General features: G+C 38.8%; 1 protein-coding gene and 1 long non-coding RNA gene across 4 annotated transcripts in view; one reads left to right on the top strand and one right to left on the bottom strand.

Annotated features, from left to right (window-relative positions):
• Positions 1-19023, bottom strand: part of FGF14 (fibroblast growth factor 14) — a 624162-nt gene that overhangs the window by 414753 nt on the left and 190386 nt on the right. The gene's annotated exons all lie outside the window — the stretch shown is intronic.
• On the top strand, positions 1867-9804 carry LOC144615734 (uncharacterized). The gene is made up of 4 exons (XR_013554292.2): positions 1867-2026; positions 5647-5835; positions 6994-7155; positions 9680-9804. It is a non-coding gene; the product is annotated as an uncharacterized LOC144615734 (long non-coding RNA).

Genomic DNA, 19023 nt, shown 5'->3' with positions numbered 1-19023 from the left:
CCCAATCAAAATTGCACCAGCATTCTTCTCGAAACTAGAACAAGCAATCCTAAAATCTGTATGGAACCACAAAAGGCCCCGAATAGCCAAAGTAATTTTGAAGAAGAAGACCAAAGCAGGAGGCATCACAATCCCAGACTTTAGCCTCTACTACAAAGCTGTCATCATCAAGACAGCATGGTATTGGCATAAAAACAGACACATAGACCAATGGAATAGAATAGAAACCCCAGAACTAGACCCACAAACGTATGGCCAACTCATCTTTGACAAAGCAGGAAAGAACATCCAATGGAAAAAAGACAGTCTATTTAACAAATGGTGCTGGGAGAACTGGACAGCAACATGCAGAAGGTTGAAACTAGACCACTTTCTCACACCATTCACAAAAACAAACTCAAAATGGATAAAGGACCTGAATGTGAGACAGGAAACCATCAAAACCTTAGAGGAGAAAGCAGGAAAAGACCTCTCTGACCTCAGCCGTAGCAATCTCTTACTCGGCACATCCCCAAAGGCAAGGGAATTAAAAGCAAAAGTGAATTACTGGGACCTTATGAAGATAAAAAGCTTCTGCACAGCAAAGGAAACAACCAACAAAACTAAAAGGCAACCAACGGAATGGGAAAAGATATTTGCAAATGACACATCGGACAAAGGGCTAGTATCCAAAATCTATAAAGAGCTCATCAAACTCCACACCCGAAAAACAAATAACCCAGTGAAGAAATGGGCAGAAAACATGAATAGACACTTCTCTAAAGAAGACATCCGGATGGCCAACAGGCACATGAAAAGATGTTCAACGTCGCTCCTTATCAGGGAAATACAAATCAAAACCACACTCAGATACCACCTCACGCCAGTCAGAGTGGCCAAAATGAAGAAATCAGGAGACTATAGATGCTGGAGAGGATGTGGAGAAACAGGAACCCTCTTGCACTGTTGGTGGGAATGCAAATTGGTGCAGCCGCTCTGGAAAGCAGTGTGGAGGTTCCTCAGAAAATTAAAAATAGACCTACCCTATGACCCAGCAATAGCACTGCTAGGAATTTATCCAAGGGATACAGGAGTACTGATGCATAGGGGCACCTGTACCCCAATGTTTATAGCGGCACTCTCAACAATAGCCAAATTATGGAAAGAGCCTAAATGTCCATCAACTGATGAATGGATAAAGAAATTGTGGTTTATATACACAATGGAATACTACGTGGCAATGAGAAAAAATGAAATATGGCCTTTTGTAGCAACATGGATGGAACTGGAGAGTGTGATGCTAAGTGAAATAAGCCATACAGAGAAAGACAGATACCATATGGTTTCACTCTTATGTGGATCCTGAGAAACATAACAGAAACCCATGGGGGAGGGGAAGGGAAAAAAAAAAAAAAAAAAAAAAAAAAAAGAGGTTAGAGTGGGAGAGAGCCAAAGCATTAGAGACTGTTAAAAACTGAGAACAAACTGAGGGTTGATGGGGGGTGGGAGGGAGGGCAGGGTGGGAGGGAGGGCAGGGTGGGTGATGGGTATTGAGGAGGGCACCTTTTGGGATGAGCACTGGGTGTTGTATGGAAACCAATTTGACAGTAAATTTCATATATTAAAAAATAAAAAAAAAAAAAAAAAAATATATATATATAAATAAATAAAAAAATAGAGATTCTATAGTTAAACAGTATAATAACTAAAACAAAAATCCATTAGAGGGGTTTAACAAAAGATTTGACTTCAAAAAATAAAGAATTAGTGAGCTTGAAGATAAGTAATTGAGACTGTCTAGCCTAAGGAATAGAAAGAAGAATGAAGAATAACAAACAGAACCTAAGAGGTCTCTGTGACATCATCAAGCATAACAGCACACACATCATGAGCGTCCTAGAGGAGAGGTGAAAGAAAGGGATAGAAAAAATATTTGAAGAAATAATGGCCAAAAACTTACATCCAAGAAGCTCAAAAGATGTATGTTGGATAAACTTAAAAAAGATCACATCTAGACACATCATAATCAAATTGTCAAAAGTCAAAGGTAAAGAGACAATCTTGAAAGTAGCAATACAGAAGTGGCTCATCATATAAAGGAGATTTTTGATAAGATTAATAGCTGATTTCTCATCAGAAATAATGGAGGACAAAAGACAAGCAGATAACATAATCAAAATACTGAATGAAAAAATACTGTCCATCAATAATTCTATATCTACTTGCAATTTCACTTATATGAGGAATTTAAGAAACAAAACAGATGAACATGGGGTGGGGAGGGCAAACCAGGAAACAGACTCTTAACTACAGATAAAAAACTGAGGGTTGTTGGAGAGGAGGCGGGTGGGGTAATGGATTAAATGAGTGATGAGTATTAAGGAGGACACTTGCAATGAACACAAGGTCGTTAAGGGATGAATCGCTAAATTCTAAACTTGAAACTAATACACTGTATGTTAACTAACTGGAATTTAAATAAAAGCTTGGAAGAAAAAAGAATTCTATATCTAGCAAAACTATTCATTGAAAATGAAGGATATATTATTGCCAGATAAACAGATAATTCATTGTTCATAGAGCTATCCTGTAAGAAATACTAAGAAGTCCTCCAGACTAAGATAAAAGGATACTATACAACAAATAGAATCCACATGTAGAAATATTAAAAGTACCAGTAAAGGCAACAATTTAGGTAAATATAAAAGATAATATAAATGTACTTTTGGTTTGCAACTCTTTTCTAACTGAAAGATAACTGCATAAACAAACAATTATAAAACTGTGTTGCGGGACTTAAATAAATATTTGTACTTAAAATGCACCAGAGGACAAAGAAGGGGGAGGAATGGAGCTGTGTAGCAGCAAAGGTTTTATATTTCTGACCCAAACTAGATCTTTAAGTTAAGATGTTAATTGTAATCCTCAGAGTAAACATTAAGAAAATAACTCTAAAATATAATTAAAAAACAATAGAGGAGTTAAAATGATATGCTAGGAAACATTAACACAAAAGAAGATAGTAATGGAGAAATAAAATGAAAGATAAAACATATAAAATACAAGTAGAAAAATGGCAGATATAAAATCTACCTTATTAATTTTATTAAATGTAAATAGAATAAACACTCCAATCACAGGCAGAGATTGACAGAATAAACAAATATCACCCAATTATATACTGTAGTAGAAATACGTTTTATATTTAAGTCACACATCGTTTAAAAATAAAAAGACTGAAAAAGATATATCATGTAAACTATAACAAAAAGACAGCTAAGTGACTATATTACTATCAGAAAAAATATACTTTAAGGCAAAAATTGCTATTAGAGACAAAGAGCATTTTATAAAACTTTCAATCCATCAAGAAGACATAACAATAATAGGTACATATGCACCTAATAATAGAGCCTGGAAAAAAAAATGAAGCAAAACCTTACAGAATTGAAGGGAGGAATAGACAATTCAGTAATAATAGTTGCACACTTACATAATAGAACAATTTGGCAAAAGAGCAACAAGGAAATAAAAGACTTGAATAACACTATAAAACAGCTAGATCCAACAGACATACATAGATCAGTCCTTTTAAAAACATCAAAGTACAAAATTTTCTTAAGTGCACATAGAATATTCCCCAGTATTAGGTCACATATTAGCTCACATATGCAGTATATGACCATAATGTAGTATTAGGCCATACATGTAGTATATCCATATGTGGACAACTACTCAACCATAAAAAGGAATGAAATATATATGTGCTACAACATGGGTGAACCTTAAAAACATTATGCCAAATGAAGAAGTCAGACAGAAAAAGACCACATACTGCATACTTTCATTTATATTCAATGGTTACTGCAGGCAAATCCAGACAGAAAGTAGATTTGTGATTTGCCAGGGCTGGGAAAATGAGTAGGAGAATAGTGACTGCTGATGTGGAAAACATTTCTTTTTGCAAAGATGAACACTTTCTAGAATTAGGATGTTCACATGGCTTCATGAAAATAGTAAATGCTTCTGAATTACAGACTTTTGAAAGGGTGAATTTTATGGTATGAAAGGTTGGTTGATAAAAGAAAACATTGAAGTAATTTATTGAAAAACAAACTAACTGTGTGTTTTATAATGGCAAAAAGGACATGAATATGATGATGGTGATGATGGTGATGATGATGATAGCTAAGATTAATTAACCTATACAAAAATTCTATGCAGCAGATATTTTTTTACTCCCATTTTTTTTCAACGTTTATTTTTATTTTTGAGACAGAAAGAGACAGAGCACGAACGGGGGAGGGGCAGAGAGAGAGGGAGACACAGAATCGGAAGCAGACTCCAGGCTCTGAGCCATCAGCCCAGAGCACGACGCAGGGCTCGAACTCATGGACTGTGAGATCGTGACCTGAGCTGAAGTCGGACGCTTAACTGACTGAGCCACCCAGGCGCCCCTACTCCCATTTTTTAAATTAAGAAAATCTAGCAAGGAAGCCTGCTAAAGTCATCCAGCTAGGGAAAAATGTAGCGAAAATGAAATTCAATCCCAGGTCATTAGCCACTAGCAATGATGATGTCCTTACTCTTGAGGTCACATTTTACTGGTAGAAAGAGACAAGTAGACATATAATAATAGACAAATGAAAAGAAATTTGTAATGGAGAAAAAAATAAATGGGGACAACACAAAGGATGAGCCCAAGCTTCTCAGGCAGAAAGGTCAAGAACATTCCTGGCAGATAACTGGAGCTAAAGTCCTACAACAAGGATTTCAGACATTTTCTTGATGAATTTTGGCATCTGTTCTCCCTCCCTACTGCCTTAACCCACTGCACTCCCCCTACACCACACACACACACACACACACACACACACACACACACAGGAGCATGGCATAGTCAGTTTAGATATTAGCTGAGCTTATAACTATATAATTAGCTGACACACGCATTATAAGGTGAATTGGTTTCTTAGCTTGGTTTAAAGGCTGTGCTCACATACTTTGTAGACAACCTTTAGGTACAGAGGCCTATCTCCTGAACATTTGGAACTCTTTCAAGTTCTTGTTTGAAGAGTTAATTGAAACTCATTTTTGCACACAATTATTAGTAGCCTGTGCAATAAACTACCATCCCTACCCTGAACAAAATGTATGTAAACAGCTATTAACCGCATAAAAAGAATAGCACCAAAAGTCTACAGAGACAATAGTCACTGTCTCAAACACAGAAAGAACATCACATTTGGATAATGATTTTTCTGATTAAATTTGTTGTAGACAGACAGAAGACAGAATTAGATCAGTGGTGAGTTTAGAGGGTAGCATTAACAATGAGAAAGGAATTGAATCCACAAATATCACTTTGGAGAGAGGAAGCAGGAGGTATATGTCCTCTCTTAATAGATTAATTAAGATAAACTAAACAGCATGTTCAGAAAGTTTATAGGATTGGCAAATAATGTTTTGGTAAGGTCATTATAAACCATTTAATGGCTATTATGATGGTAATTTACAGCCATGACAATTGTCTAGACAAGAAAATTAAGACATTACTGGTTCCAATTTTAATTTGAAACAAAGATAACCATATCGTATTAAGTGTCCTGATCTTGTGGCCTCCAGCCACTGGTTGCAAATGTTAAACTCATTTGCTGTTTTTCCCAGAACTGCTAACAGGACTGGGCAGAGACAGGAGAAAGAAATGAGTCAATTGTAAAGATATCTGGATTGAAGAAAAAAGACTCAGGGAAGAAGAAAGATTCTTCCTGCACAGCAATGTTATCCAAACAGCAGCGTTCTCAGATTGTCTGGTAGTGGAGGACATCCCATAAACAGCCTCCGGTAAAGAGAAGGGTAGGTGTTTCTCTTTGAAAAGAGTCCATAGCTGGGCACAGCCTCTGTTTCTCCTGCCCTTACAACTTAACCTTAAAGCAAAGTGGAGGGCAGTGATCTCTATGAATAGGAGACAAAATAGAAGGGAAAGACCCATTACTGTGAGTGGGATCTGGTAGGACAGTTCCATAGGATCACAGTTACGGGTATGCGATTGTTAGACCTGGTATTCATTTGCACTTGATAGCAAGTTACTGTCACGTAGGCCTCCAGTTGAAGTTCTATGGACTCTCTAAAGGCAATTAGAGAAATTCTTAACATTTCTCTATTGGGCCTTCTACAGCGGATATCAGGTCAGAGTTAGAGGTGGAACATTTCGGAATCACCCTTAGGGTGTGCTATCAAGATCCACCACAGCCTCTCCCCTCTACTGTGCCAGACTCAGGGGTAGAGTGGGGGGCGTCCTGGCCTGGAAAGAGCAACGTGAGGTTTAGACAGGGTCGTGCCTTCTCCTAAGACTCTGCTGGCCCTCAGTTTCTTTATCTGTAAAAGGAGGAAGGTGAATTTATACCTTCAAAATTCTGCAGCTTTAGATGCCCATTCCATATGAAATAAATTCTTCAATTCCTTTTAAATAAATAAATAAAATATAAATATGTATTTACAGATATGTGTATACTTACTTATAAATATATGATGTAATAGTTTACATATAATAATACCAATTTATATGTAATTATATTACAGAGCAGAACATACCCAGATACACATATACCATATACACAAAATATATTATCGTAAGGGTGTTTTCAGTCTCTAGCCCATACAAAATAGTTTTAGGTCAGTACAAAATTATTTTCAGTTGCTTAGAAATCATAAGACGGAAAAGCCTCACAGCACACAGTAGCCCGCTCCTGCCTCAAGCTGGTAGTTAGCCATGGGAAACCTCTAGCTGAGCAGGAACCAATGTTTGAAACATGCTGTCCCAGTAGGAATGGTCTCAGACATGGCGGTGAGATAGACCACGTTTTTTCCCACTTATCCACTTTAGCCCTCTCTTTATTGGGCACCAGCTCCTTCCTGCTTCCCTGGCTTTCCTCACCACCCACATGCCCTGACTGGGAATTGCCATCTTCTGGTTCTCAGTCACACTCCCTTCCTCTCCCTCACCCTTTGAAGTCGACTATGGCGGCAGCCGCCGCCGCAGCAAACCGCCATGCTTCTCTGAGACACCAACAAGAGCCAAGGCACATGCTAGACGAGAATCAAAGGAATTAACAATCTTCTGAGCCTGAGGGTCTGTTATCCCAGCTGGAGGAGGAAGTGACACTACTATGGTAGGTAAGTTCTCTTCCAACTATATAATTCCAGAAAAACTCAGTCCACACCGATGCCAAAATAGAACACATATAAATTTTAGTCGGAGCCTTCTAGAGAATATTACCCAGCCGCTGTTAACAATTCGAGGAGTGGATATTTAGGGTGCGTGGGCTTCTCTGCTTCCACTGACATTATATTCTGTTGGCAGCAGCCTATTCCTCTGATTGCCTTTAGGAAGCCATAGGAGACTGAACTGCAGTAGGCAGCCAGGCTATTCATGCTGAAATTGAACAGAGCGTTCTTCTGAGTGGGGACAGGGGGCAGGGGGGTAAGTTCAGTTCCTCCTTCCGAAGACCAGAGACGATTTCCGTTCCACCTGGTAAATTCCATCTCCTTTGGGACTTTTTAAATATTGCTCCTGGAATGGACTGTTATTTATATATTGAGAGGAAAATCTGCCAGAGTGATGTGCTTATTGAAACGCTTTAAAGAATCACTAAAACACTGATCCTGTGAGATGAGAGGAGCCTCCCTACCCTTACTTGAGGCCTTTCTCCTGCAGTCTTTGACAGAGCTAACAGACATCCTCAGCCTGTCCATGGGGATCACATGTTTGAACTCACAGTGCAAATGGAGAGCACTTACTCTTCACTCTTTGCCAAACTCTAAATCTAAAGTTACCTCACTGAAGCCCCAAATTACCCTCTTCTGTCTAAATGTCGCAAGAGTGACAAAGGTCTTGTGATATACAAGGAACCAGCTCAAGAACACAAACACTATTATTCCACTATTACCTATCTCTTAAGATTTGTAAACATGTGTAGGCAGTTGTCTACTTTATTACCTTGGCACCCATTCAAATTGAAATAAACATTATCCACAGAGATGGCAGGTATTGGTTGCTTATTAGAACAGTCTAGTACCATCGTTATTAAGAGCATTGTTCCTTCAAAAAATTAAAACACTCATAATCATGTGTCATTTTTTTAAATCTTACCTCTGCAATTTTACCTTTAATAGTAGTTACAAATACATATCTAACAGTTAATGAGGGTTTTCTAAATGCTAGGTCTGAGTTAAGATTAGCTTTGTGTGTATTATTTCATTTATCTTCAAAAGAGCCTGATAAAGCAAGAACTATTATGACTTGGTGAAGATGAAACAAGTTGTCCAGGTCACAAAACTAGTTAGGTAGAGGTAGAATCCCAATATTTTTTTAATGTTTATTTATTTTTGAGAGAGAGAGAGAGAAACTTTGAGTGGGGGAGGGGCAGAGAGAGAGGGAGACACAGAATCCAAAGCAGGTTCCAGGCTCTGAGCTGTGAGCACAGAGCCCGATGCGGGGCTTGAACTCATGAAACAGGAGATCATGACCTGAGCCGAAGTCAGACATTCAACTGACTGAGCCACCCAGGCGTCCCTAGAATCCCAATCCTTAACACCAGACTAGCTGATGGATTACCAAGTCCTTCAAAAGGGTCCTTATATTTATGCACCTTTGCCCATTGGCATTTCATGCCTGGAGGATGCAGAAGTCCTAGAACTCATCTCTCAGGCTCCATGCTGTAACCTATTCCACAATCTCCCCCAATCCTCCTAAAGTGCCAATTTCATCCTGTACCATATTACACTAGCTCATGTAACCCAATCCTTTAGAAAAGATCCAAACTCACACACTCTTCGCATTCACACCCCAAGTACCAAAACATTAGATCTTACAAGTTCCATGTAAAAACATTGAGTAAGTGTCTTTCTTCTTTCCCTAAATCACATTCAAACCCTATTGCATGCTCTTCTCCTTGCCTGAGATCCCCTTCCTTCTGCACTGGCCAAATCCTCAAGCCACACTTCCTCCAAGAAGCTTTCCACATAACTTAGCAGTTATATGGCACTTTGGGGACTCATCTTTACACTGGCTTAGGACAATAATTTCTGCTTCAACAGAAAGAGCATGGGGCTTGGAATGCAGAGACCTGTGCTGAAATCCTAGTTTTTGTGATTTTATTTAATATCCTTGTAGCCTCAGGTTTGCATTTCTGATGTGGAGTCATTACTCTCTGTGTCACAAGGTTGCTATAAGGATTAAATGAAATTATAAATACACACATGTATATGTGTGTCAGCATATATATATGTACATATATATATATGACTTATACATGAATATATGTACATATGCTTTTGTACACATACAAATAATAGCTTTGAAAGCTATGAAATCCTCTAAAGAAGTAAAGAAGCATCACTGTGTTTTAACTGGTATATAGAGGTAGAAAGAGATAGATCAGTCTTAGAGTCCTAGAGGGTAGCAAACTTTTTTGTTGATATCCTTCTCAGTTTCTAGCATAATGCTATATGTAATAAAGAATACTGAGAAGAAAGGCTTGAATAGGAATTTTTCTAAGACTCTAGGGAGAAATCACTATTCCTGTATTATACATTAGAAATATTGCAAGGCTAGACAAACACATGAGCGACCAGCCAACTAGTCGGTGGCAAACATAAATCTTTGAATTCTCACTTGAGATTTTTTTTTTTCAACCAGGCTCTTCTGTCAGCTTTTTCCTTGATGAATCGGACTTCATGTTTACTAATGACATTCAGAGAGTGTACTCACTGTTTGTGGATAGCACCAAGTGGGTGGATTGCCAACCACATTTGGAGAGTGTCACTGCAATTCAAAACAATCCTGACAACTTGAAGATGTGGGCAGATATAAACAACGGCATTGAGAAGACCAAACATTAAAAAAAAAAAAGACTAATGTCTTCTTTATTGAGTCTCCTCAAAAATGTTTAAAGTGCGAACACTGAAATTTCAGATCTAGCAGACAAACTCTCCATGCTAATAAATATTACTTTGGAACCTTTGAACCTGTGTCTATTTTAAGATCTTCCAAACTGACAAACAGAGAGAATATGGAGAGGGTTGGAAAGAGAATAATAGCCAGACCTAATGGGTTAGTAAATTATGTTGGCAAACATACAGCTCACGGGAAAAGCAGAGGAAATGGTCTAATTGTACAAAAAAAAGAAAAACAGCTACTGTCTTTTTCATATCCTTCCAGAAGGGTCTCTGAGGTGTTAATTCCACAATCTCAAATCTTCTGTTGTATCATCGAACATCCCTTCCAGGTCAGACCATGAAATCTCTTTTGAACACATGTATCTAATTGTTTTGCAAGAGTTTAGAGGACTCTGCATGGATGGTCCAGAGGTTGAATGATGAGTGATTGAGTATATTCATAAGAAAAAGTAAGAAAAAGTAGAGAAGATAGTGGGGGAAAATATTTTTAAAAACATTAAACTGACATGGCTGTGATCCTGAAGCTGAAGACATGGGGGACAAGTACCCAGAAAGAGGTAAGGACTGTACACTCAAAAGTAGCACCTATTTTGGTCACCGGTGACATAGTAACAGCTGTGCCTCCTCTAAGCCAGTGCACCAGAAAAAGCTATCACGGTCCCTGTTGTACTCAGCCAGGCCAAGGAGCCTACAAGTCTACCGATATTGACTAGCAGGGGCCTGCGGATGCTGATAAGACTTGTTCTCACTCACCTACGGGGAAAGGAGTCTCATTAGCAAGAAGCAAGGTTATGATATTCCATAGAGGTTCTGGGAATGTGGTGTGTGAGGGTGATGGCCAGGCGACAGGAGGAATCACAAGACTTCTAGAATCATCACTAACCTGTTGTTATAATTACATAAAAACAATCTTTTTTATGACACATTATATTTTGCTGTATTAGGAAAAAAAAATATTTTTTAGCTGTTTTCCCAGAATGAAACTCTATCATCCCAGCGGTATGACTGTTGCTGACTTCACAACCTTCCTGGTAAGGGCAAACTCATCTTGGAAAAGGTCTGATCCCAGTGGTTTTAGAGTTCTTGTTTTTTGCTTATAATGCCAGTGCTATCCTTAAGCAATAGACAATTTGGCAAAATCTCCATTTCCAAATTCATGACATTACTCTGACCACTGGCAACAAAAGGACTCTTGAGCCAAAATACTGCAATGCTGATATTTTTTTTTTCCTTGCTCTGTCCAAAATTATCTGAGAGGTAGAGAATGAGGAAAAGAGCCAGTGGGCCTCTTTGTCAGAGCATCAGAGGTAGTACTCACCCAGACATTGCCTCAAGCCTCCCTGAAATCCCTTCAATCTCAGTATAGCTATCTCATAACCAGATTAGGATTTCCCTATGTGTATCCAAGGCTGAGACAGAACAGGTAAGATAGGAGGCCCCAGTCCAGCATGCTTCTGAAGAGCTGCAGCTAAAATAATCCAAAGCACAGAGCAAATTCTACTTCGGTTTGACACTGTGAAATAATTCACGTTTTCCTTTCCTTTGATAGCAGTATATTTGCCTTCTCGATTCTGTTTTGTGTAAGTGAGCACTGTAAAAAATTGGTTTGCGTTGCCCAAGAATGTGTCAACTACGAATGAAACGAGGCAGCCCCCAAAAGGTCTGGATGGTGACCAAAAAATATCTGCTTTTTGCGTACATATTTATAAATCCAAAATTGAATGATGTATATGCAAATTTTTGGTATAATTTTCATAAGAAAAAATAAAAATAACTTTGGGAAGGTATCAGAGCAACTATGGAGTCCTCACCCCTGGAAAAAGGCACTGGGTGACTCTTCTCACATACTCAAGTTTTAATTTAGTGGCATGCATCTATTACCTCTGAAAAGATATGACATAATTCACTTATTTTCATGAAGAATGAGCCCAATGAGAGAACATTAGTGGAGTTAAATCATATTTATTATATTTCTCAAATCTGAGATGCTTATATTAAGACATACAATTCTATTGAAATAATGGATTTTAAATATTCTTCCACTTTGCTTTTAAGTACATTTCATGGAGGCTAATTTTTTTTTCCTTGTGGAATTGGGTTACAATTTCTTATTTTTTTCCTCCCCATTAACACAGTTTTGACACCAATTTGCAAATACAAGTTAACTCAATGCGACCTTTTGCCCCTCCCCCATTAAGTTTTGTGCAATTGGAAATAACTGCTAATTTAAAGCTTAATTGTTACTTACAGTGCACTTTTCACTTAATTAGATAGGTGGCTTCTGTCAGAACAACCAGCTTAACTGTGCTCAGTGGGAAAGGCCATATAGTCAGGTACTACAGATGAGTGAGTCTTGCAGGGTTTTGATTGTGTGCTCCAATTAAAACTTTTCAATTAGAACAAGGCAAATTGAATCAATGGCAACAAGAACCACAAATGAGATTGGACTCAGCTTTCAAATTCAGGTGCCATAGGACCAACGTAAAGTGGGAGGTAGGTACTTTTTGTTCTTAGCACTCTGCCCCCTGACTCACTTGAGCCAATCTTGTCACACTATGATCGTCCCCAAAGAGCTTTTTCTTGGCCAACATAGTTCTATTTTCTGGGGAGACACACAGCTCCCCCCACCACCCTTCCATCTCAGATATCTCAGTTAAGATTTGGCCTGGATGAACAGAACATCCTTACTTTCCACCCAGCAAAACTACCACCTCCCTGGGCCATGCCTCATTTTAGTGGTCAGGAAAGCACAGGGATATAGAATAGGAAGAGAACAAGTTGGGCATGACACCATCCATTTGGTTGGTGTAGACTCAAGTATTGTTTTTATTCATCTGGGGGAGAGGTGTCTTTCTAATAAAACTGAGGGCAGGAAGGAACAAATTTGTTTTTAGCACAACAAAGCCACTGGTTGTATCACAAGGTGTAAAGTTAAAGTCACATTAACATGAGGCAATAAATTAGGTAATGTAAGCATGTCCTACAGAAAAAAAATCAAATGTCTAAGTGCAAGGTAGGTTGATTTTGCACTTCAGGATAAACTGATACAAATCAGATTGGAAGTATTCACCTTCTCTGCATACACTCACTCCAGCTCCATTGTGAAGACAGTAACAGAATAGCTTTCTTCCCTTCTGCTTATGGAGCCGGCAGAAACTGAGAGAAGGTCTTTGGCTTGCAGTATTGGTCTATGTGTACGTGTGTGTGCACAAGTGCATGTGTGCTAACTGGAGTTATTTAACCTCCATCTATAAAGTGGGGATTATTTCTTTTTTTTAATGTTTATTTATTTATTTTTTAGCGAGTGTGAGAGAGCAGGGGAAGGGCAGAGAGAGAGGGAGACAGAGAATCTCAAGCAGACTCCACGCTGTCAGCACAGAGCCTGACATGGTGCTCAAACTCACAAACCAGGAGATCATGACCTGAGCCAAGATCAAGAGTCAGATGCTTAACTGACTGAGCCACCCAGGCCAAATGGGGATAATTTCTATTAGCGACCTTACAGAACTGATGGAATGACTACATGAGATGATGCATGTGAAATGCCTGGCAGAAAACAAGGTACAAAAAATAAAAACTCTCAATAGTACCTGTTACTATTATCATAGTTAATGAAAAGTGCCTAGAGATATTATACAAAGACATTAGACATTATATTTGTATACTATACTATTTGTGAGAGAGACAAAGTATAATACACGGTCTGTGACCTCAATTTGCCTTCAAATAGGGAGGAATTTATAAGACCTAGGAAGAAACTGATGATCTGAACTAAATTTCCCATATAGAAAGTGTCCTCCCCACATGGGTGATACTGGATTAGAAAATGATCTTCAGAAAGAAAGAGAAACAGGACAGCATATTGCCATCTCTTCCCCAAGAAGCCTTCAGAAAAAATCCACCTAAAGTTCTTCCGTGATCCAGTGAGTCTATAAAAATGTTTAAAGTGGAAAGTGAGTATCTGGCAAGCTGAGACTGCCACACTCCTGTTGGAGGCAGTGAGGATTACTGCCCCCCCACCCCACCCCACGGGGCTAACTTGCTGGAGATCCATGAACAGCGCCCTTAGACTTTGCTGTGGCTGCTACAAAGGTTACAGCACAAACCCACTTAGGTGTTAAGATGAAAACAAGTTGTTTAATTCACAGTAGTAAAAATTCAAAATAACACACACACACATACGATTATAAGGCGTTTAACTGACTCACACCAGTAAAAATTCAAGATACACAAACACACACACACACACACACACACACACACACACAAACACACGCTCGGGTGTTTACTTTTTCCAAGAGGAAGTTGCTAGACCAAAAGAATTAGTATTTTCTGTCATTTCAAGGCAGTATAGAAGAATTATGTGGGGCATTGTGTCATCCTAAATTGCCCCACCAGCTACCTAAATGCCAATAATTCATTAAAGCTATACTCGACAAAATGTTCAGAAACAAACCTTCACCACAATTTTGGATTCACGTTTGCCAAATTCAGACTCCTAAGAAGCCCTCTTATACCTCTTAAACCTCTAAACCCAGGAAAATTGTCAGAAGACAATCATCAAAGAAAACAAGCAAACTGACCTCTTTCCAGACTGCTGTGATTATCCAAAAAATGAGGGAAGGCAGGCTTCTAGTTATTTTAGTAACCTTCTCCAAAAGAAACAGAGAACCAAAATAACCAAAAAACATCTGGGCTGGAAAAAAATAACAGGGACAACAATTTGGACAATATTCTTCCTTAAGAAAGAAAAGAGGGGCACCTGGGTGGCCCAGTTGGTTAAGCATCTGACTCTTGGTTTTGGCTCAGGTCAGGATCTCACGGTTTGGGAGTTCAAGCCCCACATTGGGCTCTGTGCTGACAGTACAGAGCCTGCTTGGGATTCTCTCTCTCTCTCTCTCTCTCTCTCTCTCTCTCTCTCTCTCTCTCTCCCCCCCCACCCTTTCTCTCTCAAAATAAATAAATAAACTTTAAAAAGAAAGAAAAGAGAGTCTAGTTTTTTTTTTTAATTAGATAATGTTCATCTAGAACACAATTCTCTTTGGTAGGATACTGCCTTTACTTTATGGAGAAGAAAAATGTGTTTTCATGTTGTTTCCACTAAGGACACTCATTTCACTAAGACTTTAATTTCTAAGGTAAGTTCCAAGGTTAGTACATCATTTGAACAACATAAAAGCAATCCCTCCTGGGGCACCTGGGTGGCTCAGTCGGTTAAGTGTCCTACTTTGGCTCAGGTCATGATCTCACAGTTCATGAGTTCGAGCCCCGCATCGGGCTCTGTGCTGACAGTTTACAGCCTGGAGCCTGCTTCGGATTCTGTGTCTCCCTCTCTCTCTGCCCCTCCCCTGCTCATGCTCTCTCTCTCTCTCAAAGATAAATAAACATTAAAAAAGTGAAAAGCAATCCCTCCTCATTCAGCTGAGTCAACACATAGTCACTGAGAAGCAGTGCTGGTCAGCAGTGAGCAGGAGGAAGAATCACAGTACTCCAATCCATTCTTGTTGTTTGCCATCAGAAACCAGTGCTGGCAAGCAGTCTGAGATCCTGGAACTGGTAAGGCACGAATCAAGTTATCGCTCACTTAAAAATAAAATGCCTGGATGCGCACAAGTGTCTTTATTTTTTGTGTTGCTATTTTCTTTTCTAATCTTCCCCATCCCTGGAGTCAGTACATGACATCATTCTTCCATAGAAACAGTCATTAAAGCGCTTAAAAATATACATATTAGCAGATCACACACTCCTATCAGTTTATCTTGTGAATATCATAAATATCATGCACACAACAGATGGAAATGGCATAAACAGCAAAATTCTGCATTATTCATGAACTATAGTTAGCTTTTCCCTAGACTCCATGCTACTGAGGAATACGTGTACTTGGATATATGTTCCCTGTTAGGAACCAAGTCTTCAACAACAACAAAGCTTTTATTGGGGCAATTAACATTTGAGGTTTATGAAATTATTAATTTTGAGTATACAACACACTCCAGTTCAACCTACCTCTCACATCAGAATGAAAACAGATAATCCGAAACATAACCAAAATATTTTCGGTCATTAGGAAAATATCAAGGAACATATTTGTTAAGGATGGGTCATTTTTTCAACAGCTTTCCTCCTGTTAAATATAGATATTTCATACCACCAACACCACAAAAAAAGATGCTACCAGAAATAACCACAATAAGTGAAAGAAGCCCACTGTATTATTTCCATCCAAAATAGAGTGATTTTTTTTTACTTCCTTCTGCAGAATCACACTCCTGAAGTGCAAGTTAACAAACCCATGTTGTAGGGTGGGTTTCCTGGGGATGGATTTGGAGATGGAGAGAGACAAGTGGAGTAGGAGAGTTGTTCCCAGGAATGCGCCTGCAAAGTGAGGGAGGCAGGATCCAGCAGAACAGAAAGTAAGCCCTCCGTACAGTAACTCCGAAAGCCTCAGGTCACTTCCACAGGGAGCTCTGGAGCTGGGATGACCCTGCAGATCTGTCCCCAAGTGAAGCAAGACTTTGTACCTCTGCACCAGCCAGATATTGGCTGCAGCTCTGCATGCTTAACCTGGGGCCAGCCAGGTCCCAGTAGCTGAGGACAATTCCAACCAAAGGGTACGGCCATGAGCCATCAGTGGCCCATGTTGCCAGCAGCTGAGAATGGTCCTTCTGACCTGAAGGAGTGATCTACAAAGAACAGGACAGTATCACCTACAAAGGGGGTTTTTCATTGTAATAAGAACCACCACATCAGAATTCAAACTTAAGGCAATCTTGATTCAAACTTGGAAGACCTACAGTGCTTTTTAAGGATGCCTAGCCAATGCACACGAGTCTACTCAACAGGAAACAATAACAATTTTTAAACTAAATACAAGGCAGAAAGGGAGGATAAATAAATTTTTTTATCAAGTCATTTATATGAACAAGTGTTCCTCAGCACCTAAAACTATAAAAATTAGAACTGACACTGAAACTTTTCTTGTTGTACCAATAAGTAATATTCACCCCAGACACATGAAATGATTGAGATTTTTTTAAGTGTATTTATTGATTTTGAGAGAGAAGGAGAGAGAAAGAGAGAGTGTGCACAAGCTGGGGAGGGGCAGAGAGACAGGAAGAGAGAATCCCCCAGCAGGCTCCGTGCTATGAGCACAGAGCCCGACATGGGGCTCCAACTCATGAATTGGGAGATCATGACCTGAGCCAAAATCAGGAGTCAGATGCTCAACAGACTGAGCCACCCAGGTGCCTCTTACTGAGATTTTTTAAAGCCCCATCTATTTCATTAAGACATGCATTTTAATATAACTTTAGTTTTCATGTTCATTAAGCATTGAATACATAAATTATGTTGTTTTGATCAATAATTCTAATGAGAACCCAATTTAGAAAAAAATATTTTTAAGTGATATAAAGATTGTCATTACAGAAAGTTATGAAAGGCTAAAGAATAGAAGAGTTTCAAGCATGGATATGTGGCTTGAAGTTCTGTGCAAAAAGTTAAATAGAAATAGGAGTTCATGGAGGAAAAAAAAAGCTATGGAAAGTCTCTATATGTCAAAGCAGATATTTTTTAAATGGAAAATGGTGATTAACAAATTGTTGTAGTTTCCAGGTATGATTGTTACTCTAAAAGGAGTGTGGTTATACTTTTATCTTAAAATGAAAATATTTAAAATATGCCAAAAATCATATACTTTACAACTATGTTATAAAATTTAGGCCTCATTGTAAATGGGCAAGGAATGGACAGATTTTCAAAACTTTTGGGGTGAGTGGTATGGAAGCAAAAGAATTTAAAGAGTCTCTCCCAACTTTTGTCCGCTCGTAATTATGTCCCCACAGACCTGAAACTCCTACTTAGGTAGCACCTCAGAACTACCAAACAGAAACATGTTTCACTAAATGTCAAGGAAGCATTTTAAGAATCCTACTCAGCACAGTAAAGGAGTGAAAATTGATCACATCAGAAACAATCGAGGAGAGATGGTCACTGAAAACTAAAGGCTTTGAAGGTAGACAAAAATCCAACTGGTCTAAATCAAGAAGGCCAAATGGTGCACTGTACTGAGTGAAAAGAATCATCCTCAGCTTCCCAACCATGTTGGAAGCCCAATTTGGTGTTTTTTATTGTAATCAGGCAAGTCTTGCTTTAGAAGCTGAAGGACCTCTTGGGGAAAAAGGTGGAACCCCCGAGTGACTTTGCCGTGGGTAAATGCAACCTCCTATCACAGCTACCTTGTTTATTTAGTTCTCTTGTTGTCCTTCCTCCCTTAATTTTCTCCTTTTCTTTCTAATTATCCTATTTCCTCCTCCTCTTCCTCTTCCTTCTCTTGTGCTCTCTCAAGACCCTGATCTCATTAAAAAAAGACAAGGTTATGATTATAATGTAAAATGAGCAAATAAAAATCACTCATTATTTTGCCAATGCAAGAGACAGATTGGCCAACATAATTTTATGGGAAGAAAGGATATATTAACCACAGACCTTGATACGTCTCTTAGATCCTCACACATACCGATTCCTCAAAGCACTAATTCCATATAAACAATATGTATGTGATTTACCCCCAGCCTTATCTAACAAAACATTTAAAAATGTCTTGCCTTATTGCATATCTGTGTGCTCCTCTCATTCTGATCAGAATTTATATGTTGATGTCACTCCTTTATTTTCTAAGATTATTTTGGTGCCTGCCATTTTAGCTTGAAACTGATCAGATTTGTAATGCAATGACTTCTAAAATTTTTTGAAATTAGTATTAGGGGAAAACCCACAATGTCGGCAGATTTGCCTGGCTTAGTACCTCTTTTGCTACTTGGATGCAGCAAGCCCATCCTGATTTCCCATGTGCCAGGCACCTGCTAGCCCAGAGGAAGCATGGCTTGCAAATCTACTCTAAAATTTAATTTTGTTTAATAATTTTTCAATAAAATTTGTTTCCTCTTTTAAACTCTAATGCCCAAAGAGTTCAAGATTATTGATGTTACAGGACTCTGTTCTTAACCCAGAAGAATTTACCAGATGGAGCCAAGCTGGAAGGGAAGCATCTCAGGTGGTCACCAGCTGAGGGTGTGTTTC

Source organism: Panthera onca, chromosome A1 (assembly GCF_046562875.1).
Source record: "Panthera onca isolate mPanOnc1 chromosome A1, mPanOnc1 haplotype 2, whole genome shotgun sequence".
In the NCBI taxonomy this organism is placed as follows: Eukaryota; Metazoa; Chordata; class Mammalia; order Carnivora; family Felidae; genus Panthera; species Panthera onca.
The sequence above is the reverse complement of the archived record's forward strand: the minus strand, read 5'-3'. Positions and strand labels throughout refer to the sequence as shown.